Source organism: Triplophysa dalaica, chromosome 5 (genome assembly GCF_015846415.1).
Source record: "Triplophysa dalaica isolate WHDGS20190420 chromosome 5, ASM1584641v1, whole genome shotgun sequence".
NCBI lineage: Eukaryota > Metazoa > Chordata > Actinopteri > Cypriniformes > Nemacheilidae > Triplophysa > Triplophysa dalaica.
Genome location: NC_079546.1, coordinates 17,797,825 through 17,805,953, shown reverse-complemented (window position 1 = coordinate 17,805,953; position 8,129 = coordinate 17,797,825). Strand labels below are relative to the sequence as shown.

At 41.2% G+C, this 8,129-nt stretch overlaps 4 non-coding genes across 4 annotated transcripts; 1 reads left to right on the top strand and 3 right to left on the bottom strand.

Annotated features, from left to right (window-relative positions):
• Positions 1–771: 771 nt before the first annotated feature.
• Positions 772–853, bottom strand: trnas-uga (transfer RNA serine (anticodon UGA)). The gene has a single exon. It is a non-coding gene; the product is annotated as a tRNA-Ser (tRNA).
• A 388-nt stretch (positions 854–1,241) lies between these two features.
• trnak-uuu (transfer RNA lysine (anticodon UUU)) lies at positions 1,242–1,314 on the bottom strand. The gene has a single exon. It is a non-coding gene; the product is annotated as a tRNA-Lys (tRNA).
• A 140-nt stretch (positions 1,315–1,454) lies between these two features.
• On the bottom strand, positions 1,455–1,536 carry trnal-uag (transfer RNA leucine (anticodon UAG)). The gene has a single exon. It is a non-coding gene; the product is annotated as a tRNA-Leu (tRNA).
• An 849-nt stretch (positions 1,537–2,385) lies between these two features.
• On the top strand, positions 2,386–2,467 carry trnal-aag (transfer RNA leucine (anticodon AAG)). Its single transcript has one exon. It is a non-coding gene; the product is annotated as a tRNA-Leu (tRNA).
• The last annotated feature ends 5,662 nt before the right edge of the window (positions 2,468–8,129 follow it).

Below are 8,129 nucleotides of genomic sequence, written 5' to 3'. Positions count from 1 at the left end.
TGAATGAGTGCACCTTTCTGATGCAGGGGTGTTCAGTCCTATATCTGGAGGCGATGCCATCTGTTGATTGCAGTTCATCAAGTACACTTGAACCGGGTAACGGGCTCTGGGAGCTGAAAGTCAGACGTGTTTTAAAAACTGCCCTGAAAGCTCATCTTTGGTCTTTTATCTGGCCGTGCTTTCCTTAAAGGTCCCTGCAAAGAAAACATTTATAAAATCACATTAGAGGCTATAAAGTATGTACACATTGTTTTACATTAAATGTTTACTACATTGTTGTATACCTAGTTGCATCGACAACCCATCGAGCACTCCTGTACCGGTCAATTATGGTTATATCAACAACACGTGCCATCTGTTGCAGAGGTGCTCTTAAACATTTGTAAAATCATATAAAAGGCTATAAAGTATGTACACATTGATTTACATTAAGTGTTTACTACATTGTTATTTACCTAGTTGCATCGAAAACCCATCGAGCACTCCTGTACCGGTCAATTTGTGTTATATCAACAACACGTGCCATCTGTTGCAGTGTCGCTCTTAAACATTTGTAAAATCATATAAAAGGCTATAAAGTATGTACACATTGATTTACATTAAGTGTTTACTACATTGTTATTTACCTAATTGCATCGAAAACCCATCGAGCACTCCTGTACCGATCAATTTGTGTTATATCAACAACACGTGCCATCTGTTGCAGAGTCGCTCTTAAAAAAAAACGTGGTAGTCTATAAAGGCTTGATCTTCATCTCTCTCTCAAGCAGCCGTAGTCGGCAGGGTTTGAACCTGTGCGGGGAGACCCCAATGGATTTCAAGTCCATCGCCTTAACCGCTCGGCCACGACTACAAAAGGTTCCAGGCCCTCTGGGTTTCAGTCGTGCTTCTGCAGAGGACGATGTCAAAAGGGGAAAGACAGGACTTCAATAAGGACTGCCGTAACCCGGATTCGAACCGGGGTTACTGCGACCACAACGCAGATTACTAACCACTATACGATCACGGCTAGCCAACATGCCTCCGGCAAAGTGACTGAGTGACTACATCTGCAGGGAGAAGATTGGTAGCTTTTGCTGAGGTCTCACGGAATTCCTTGAGCATGTGCTCGATGAAATCCCTGCTCAAAGCCAATGTGTAGAGTCCAACGCACGAGCATACTGTTTATTTAATTTTTATCAACAGAAGGAGGGCCCAGAAGAGCTCACAAGGTAAAGGTGACTAACAATGTGGAAACACATCGCCCGAACAGGGACTTGAACCCTGGACCCTCAGATTAAAAGTCTTATGCTCTACCGACTGAGCTATCCGGGCTCTTGAGTTGTAGCGACGTGTTGAGTACAGCAGGTGATTGCAGGTTCATCCCTCATCAAACACACCCTAACCAGCTAATGTGGCTCTGGAGGTAAGAGGAAAACTAGACTCACAACGATCCAAGCAGAGCAAAGACCCACTGGCAGCGGTGGGATTTGAACCCTCGCCTTCAAAGAGACTGGAGCCTAAATCCAGCGCCTAAGACCGCTCGGCCACGCTACCTCAAAAAGGCACGTTGTGCCGCCGGTTTCCACCATTGTGTTTTACAGTAGGCCCGCTGTGACATTTCGCAGACAGTCAAGACCTTACAGGGTTCTGTCGGCTTAGGGTTCAGTGCACCTTTCTGATGCAGGGGTGTTCAGTCCTATATCTGGAGGCGATGCCATCTGTTGATTGCAGTTCATCAAGTACACTTGAACCGGGTAACGGGCTCTGGGAGCTGAAAGTCAGACGTGTTTTAAACACTGCCCTGAAAGCTCATCTTTGGACTTTTATCTGTCCGTGCTTTCCTTAAAGGTCCCTGCAAAGAAAACATTTATAAAATCACATTAGAGGCTATAAAGTATGTACACATTGTTTTACATTAAATGTTTACTACATTGTTGTATACCTAGTTGCATCGAAAACCCATCGAGCACTCCTGTACCGGTCAATTTGTGTTATATCAACAACACGTGCCATCTGTTGCAGTGTCGCTCTTAAAGAAAAACGTGGTAGTCTATAAAGGCCTGATCTTCATCTCTCTCTCAAGCAGCCGTAGTCGGCAGGGTTTGAACCTGTGCGGGGAGACCCCAATGGATTTCAAGTCCTGGGAATAGTTTTGGCATGCGCTGGATCCCTGATGAACAGGGAGAGGAATAGCATTCAAGGCTCTGTGGTGCAATAGATAGTGCATTGAGTAATGTGGGCATTCAAAGGTTGTGGGTTTGAGTCCCACCAGAGTCGTGGTTGATTTAGATTAGCAGAAAACTCCTCAAAATCATGAGCAGTCATCATGCTCTTGACTGTCTGCAAAAAGTCATAGCGTGCCTACTGTAAAGCACAATGGTAGAAATCGGAGGCTAAACGTGCCGTAGCGTGGCCGAGCGGTCTAAGGCGCTGGATTAAGGCTCCAGTCTCTTCAGAGGTGTGGGTTCAAATCCCACTGCTGCCAGCTGAGGTGTAAAACGATGAGTTTGACCTCGGGCTGAGCTATGAGGTTGGCTTTTAAATCTCATCTCACTTTCATGCACCTGCAGACCATCTGAGCCAAATTGACCGGTAAAGATGTGCTCGATGGGTTGTCGATGCAACTAGGTATACAACAATGTAGTAAACATTTAATGTGTACAATACTTTTTAGGCCTTTATGTGATTTTACAAATGTTTTCTTGGCAGGGACCTTTAAGGAAAGCACGGCCAGATAAAAGACCAAAGATGAGCTGTCAGGGCAGTTTTTAAAGCACGTCTGAATTTCACTTACCTGCCAACTCCTAGAGCCCCGTTACCCGGTTCAGGTGTACTGGATGAACTGCAATCTACAGATGGCATCGCCTCCAGAGATAAGATTGAACACCCCTGCATCAGAAAGGTGCACTTAACCCTAATTTTTCTTTTGGTTCAATGACCGTTCACTCTTTAGGAGTATTACCGCCACCTACTGTATATCTAGCGCACAAGAGTGATGAATCTGTTTTGCTAAAAATAAAAAATAAATGCCCCATTCATCTCTGAGGATCAGAGCCCAAGCTTCAGCTGGCGCTGCGTGTTCAGCTACTCCAGTTTCCGCACTGGTCTGCGCAACCTCTTAGATGGTCAGAAGCATCGACCCTAAGCCTACAGAACCCTGTAAGCTCTTGACTGTCTGCGTAAAGTTGTAGAGGGCCTACTGTAAAACACAATGGTGCAAACCGGCAGCAGAAAATGCATTTCGAGGTAGCGTGGCCGAGCGATCTAAGGCGCTGGATTTAGGCTCCTTTGGAGACTGGAAGAGCCTCAACTCTAGAGCCCGGCTCTCGATGTCCATTGTGAGATTGGACTGGAGCCAATCGGGGCTCTCGATGTCCATTGTGAGATTGGACGGGAGCCAATCGGGGCTCTCGCTGTCCATTGTGAGATTGGACGGGAGCCAATCGGGGCTCTCGATGTCCATTGTGAGATTGGACGGGAGCCGATCGGGGCTATTGCTGTCCATCATGAGATTGGACGGGAGCCAATCGCGTCGCGGGATGAGAATGGACAGCGACCACGCCCATTGTCAGATTGATTATGAGTGCAGGTAGCGGATTCATCAATAAAGTAAGTATGTTTTAATCTTAACACTATGTTCTTAATAAGTCATTAAGTCGTGAAGGATTTAATCATTGAATCAGTTACGTAATTACATTTAATCATTTAATTAGTTTTGTCTTATTTAGAGGTGAAGTCATAATATTGTGAGTGTTTTAAGCTATGTGCTGATATTGATGTGCTTTGCAGCAGGGGAATACGAGTGTGTGGGGGAGAGGGGGCATCTTCGGCTGCAGTTGTGTAAAAGTGGGGGAGGTATTTGGAATCTTGTTTTTTCTTTAGGAATTTTTTCCAGGAACCAAAAAGGACACAGCAGGAGTTGATTGGTGGAGAGAGGACAAAGCAGAACTTGATGATTGGTGGAAACAAGGGAGACCCTCCCCCTGCAGAAGAGAGATCTTCGAGACATACCATATATTTGTGTGATGAGGTTTTTTCTGGGTGGTTCTTTGTGAGACGTTGTTTTTGAGACAACCCAGCGCTGTACTTTGATACTTTCTCACCAATAAACTTTAATACTTGTTAGAGATTGCCTTCATTCAATTTTTGAACATGCAGGACGCTTTTAAAGTCCAACAGTCGTTCCTTGTTTTAATCAGTCACAAAATGTGGTTTCGTCTAGTGTCTTTCCGCGATTGGGTGCTTTTGCGAAATGACGTGAGCGGGTAACGGACAATGAAGCATCAAAGTAAATCGTAAAAAGCTTTTTTCCTCTTCTGTTTGCTATATTCTTATATTTAAAACATTTGTTGTGTTTTAATCCGTCACTAATAATAAATAACAAATAAGGTTTGTCGAGTGCTTCACTGAAGCAACGGGTAATGTTTACTTCGGCTAACGTCACTTAGTTTACAACACATTGTAAGGAAAACATTACATCAACTTTATGTAAAACTTTTCTTTCGTGATAAATTATTATGAATCCGTGTTATGTCGCCTTCGTTTCGTTCTTCACGCCTTAATTTCGATTTCGTGCTTATTAACTGTGGTCGGGTTATAACGACTTGCCTGTAATCCTACATGTTATACCTAATTTATTCATCTCGAAGTTCGTTTTGACAAAAAAAAACTATATTCGTAAACGTAGTCATCCCTTAAGAAATGTACCATGGTTTTACTAGAGTAAACGTTTGTTAGCCATACTTTTTGCATATTAATAACCTTTTAAATAATTACCATTAGTTTAACCACAGTTTTACAGCAAATATTATGGTTAAACTATGGTTAGATTAGCAAAACCTTCTATTTGTGGGTGCAATCTAATCTTACTTTATTTTGTTATGAAATCAGGGGTACCATAATTAAGTTAGCTTCAGGTTGTAAGAGAAATACAAGTTTTTATGGTTTAAACCTTACATTTGAATGAAATAATAATACTAGTAATCAGTGTATTTATCCAGTACCTGCAAGAATGAACCCTTTTGCTTTTATTCCCATGTTATGCTTAGATGACCACTAAACCAAAGAGTCACAAGGGTATGGGAGATGGTTGGTGGATGGCCAGGTTGAGGACTTTTGCCAGCTCTGGGGTTTGGACTTCTGGAGGAGGCAATAGACCAGCCCCAAGGCAGAAAAAATGGCATGACCTCTATCAGAGGGTAAAACACATTTACCTGTATCTATTAGATAGCGTGTAGTATGGAGGTCACCTTACTGTGGTGCAGAAAATGGTTATTGTTACTTATCTTTTCAGCTTGAGAAATGCCCCATGCAGACCCGTGGACAGACCTCTCTCTTTTGCAGGTCTATGCACTGCAGTATTGGATTCCACACCACTAAGGTGATCTAATTGAAAATGACGTTTTAATGTTGTATAAAACATATCTGTGAAAAATTATGATATGCTATTCATTACATCATATGGCTTTTTCCTGTTGTTTTAGCAGCCTGACACTGCCACTCAATCTCTACAGTCTGAACTTCCACAGGCTGGGGCTTCAGCCACGGTTCCTGTCCCACGGTCATTCTTGAGGCCCCCTCCAAGTTTGTCAATGAATATATTCTCTGTAGTTAATTTGGACTTATAATTATTTTGTATTTTGTTTGATAGGAAGCACAGCCTTCCAAGTTCAGATTGACTCTAGCGTAATTCTGCAAATGTATTAGTCCGAGACAGGCGTACACACCTTTGTATGACTTCAAGTGATTCGATCAGGTTTTTTGTTATTTTCTATCACAAAACCCAAGACATAACAATCACACTGTTTTTTATATTTGTGAAAGACCTTATATCTAACGAGGACCAGAAAAATGTCCTTATTAGTCAGTTATAATATTTAGCCATATTTGGCCCCTTATATAAGTGTATTAAACTGTTATTGTTTAGGTTTAAGAATTTTGTAGCATCTATGAGAATCAACCGCTTCTTTTGGTTTCTGCAAAAACTCAATTTGGAGAACTCTGAAACCAATCAAATGTACAAAAACTATATACAAATCAGAAAGTTACATAGTTTTCAATTTTTATTCAAAATATCAGGTAGGTAAAGTGTAAGTTGAAAAGGCAAATAACAATATACATCTGAGTACTTTATAGTATATTAAAGTTAAACCAATACAGACATGCAGACAAACAGACGGTATGCAACATACTTTTATTAAAATAAATTAGAGTTTCATGTCAATACCATAATGCTGCATTTATGTTTTTTTCTTCTCTTTATAGTTCACTAAGTCACGCTTTGCCGGGTCCCAGTCACTTAAACCCAACTTATTTGATCGGAGGAGCCCCAGCCCTACTCCTCCACCTTCTGTGAGGATCCCCAGCCCCTGTCCACCATCTGCAAGGCCCTTTGACACTTCTCCATCCTCTGTGAGGACCGCCAACCTTTCCCCATCCTTTGTGAGGATCCCTAGCCCTTCTCCATCCTCTGTGAGGAGCAACAGCCCTGTTTCATTCACTGTGAGTTTAGCAACACCAATGTGTTATACAGTTTGTCCCGTATCTTAGTGCAGCCTTTGTTTTTAATAAATACATTATCTTTGAACTGAAAAGGATTATTTTGTAATTGTCTACCAAACAGGAGGAGTCTGAAGGAGTCCAGCCAGCACCTGCTGATGCCTCAGCTACAATCTGGTTGCCAGGTGAATGGAACAAGACCGTCCCTGTGCAGAACAAGAGGTGGATTGCCAACACCTTGTTTCTCTCCTGACGGGCTACGGTGTCCATAAGAGGGCTAGGAAGGTCCTGGACATTGACAGGTATTACCTGATGGTGACAGAGACAATCAGATGCACTGTGTGTTCTCTGAACTATCTGTCGACAAGCCAGACTGTCTGGGACCAGCTTGACCTACCGCAAAAGAAAATGTTCCGGCTGATCCTAACACGAAAGTGAGTGAACCAGTGTAGTAAATATGGAGATTGTGAGAACTTAGATCACTGTAATGACACTCTAATGAACATGTAACTAATCACAGCAAACATTTGCCTTTTTTCAGGTTTGCCTGTGACATCCGTGTCATTAGGCACATCCATATTTGGTACCATTTTAAAGATGGATTCCACCAAAAAGTTAATAAACAATCAGACTATGTTATACACAGAGATGTTCTCAAATACTACCACACTGTAAGACCCTACCAGCCATTTTTTACAGCAATACACAGCTAGTTATCGTGGCTCCTTTTGAGGTTTAAATGTTGTTATGTTTGTTAGTCATTGTTAGTGTGATCATTGTTTCAACAATGATGACAATCAACTGAACCGCTACATGCTGCTATGCTTGCTGTGTGCATAGTACAAAACTCATCCATGATTGTTTTCCACCATTAATAATGTTTATTGGTGGAGTGTATAAGTGTGCCTCAATATCCAAGAAATAATTTTTACAGAGAGCTTTATATCAGCTGTAATCAAAAATGTTAAATTGTCATTTAAAGAACTGCTTTCAGATATAATTTCAGCTATGAGTCAGACATATATTACTTTAACAGCTTTTCAATATGATTTAATAATTGCACATTACAAAACACAAATGCAATTACTGAAAAATATCAACAATACGAAAGAAACACAGGGTTCACGAGTCGACCCCAAAGCCCACAGTGATCAACTGATATGGTGCCTTAAAGGGATACTTCACCCAAAAATGAGACTCCTTTCTTTATTTGCTTTGTTCTGATGAATACAGAGAAAAATATTTGGGAGAATGCTTAATACCGAACAGATCTCAACATTCATTGACTACTATAGATGATATTTTTTGTTTTTCAAATACATTTTAAAGAATGTAGGACAGCTAACAGTTGTCATTTTTTAATAATATTGTATGTTTTCCTATTATGGGGGTCAATGGAAGGCAAAATCTGTCTTGTTATAAGCATTCTTCCAAATATCTCCTTGTTTATCACAACAAATACATTTATACAGATTTGGAACAACTCGAAAGTGAAAACAATAATGAAACCACTATGCAAAAGAGCTTAACCTCTGATAATTCTCAATAAGAGCTTTTGTAGAAGTATGACAGAAATAAAGTGAAAGTGGTGTCTGTAATAAGTAAACATGTTAATGGTGTTTGCATTTTATTCTCCTCTCCAGTTGAGG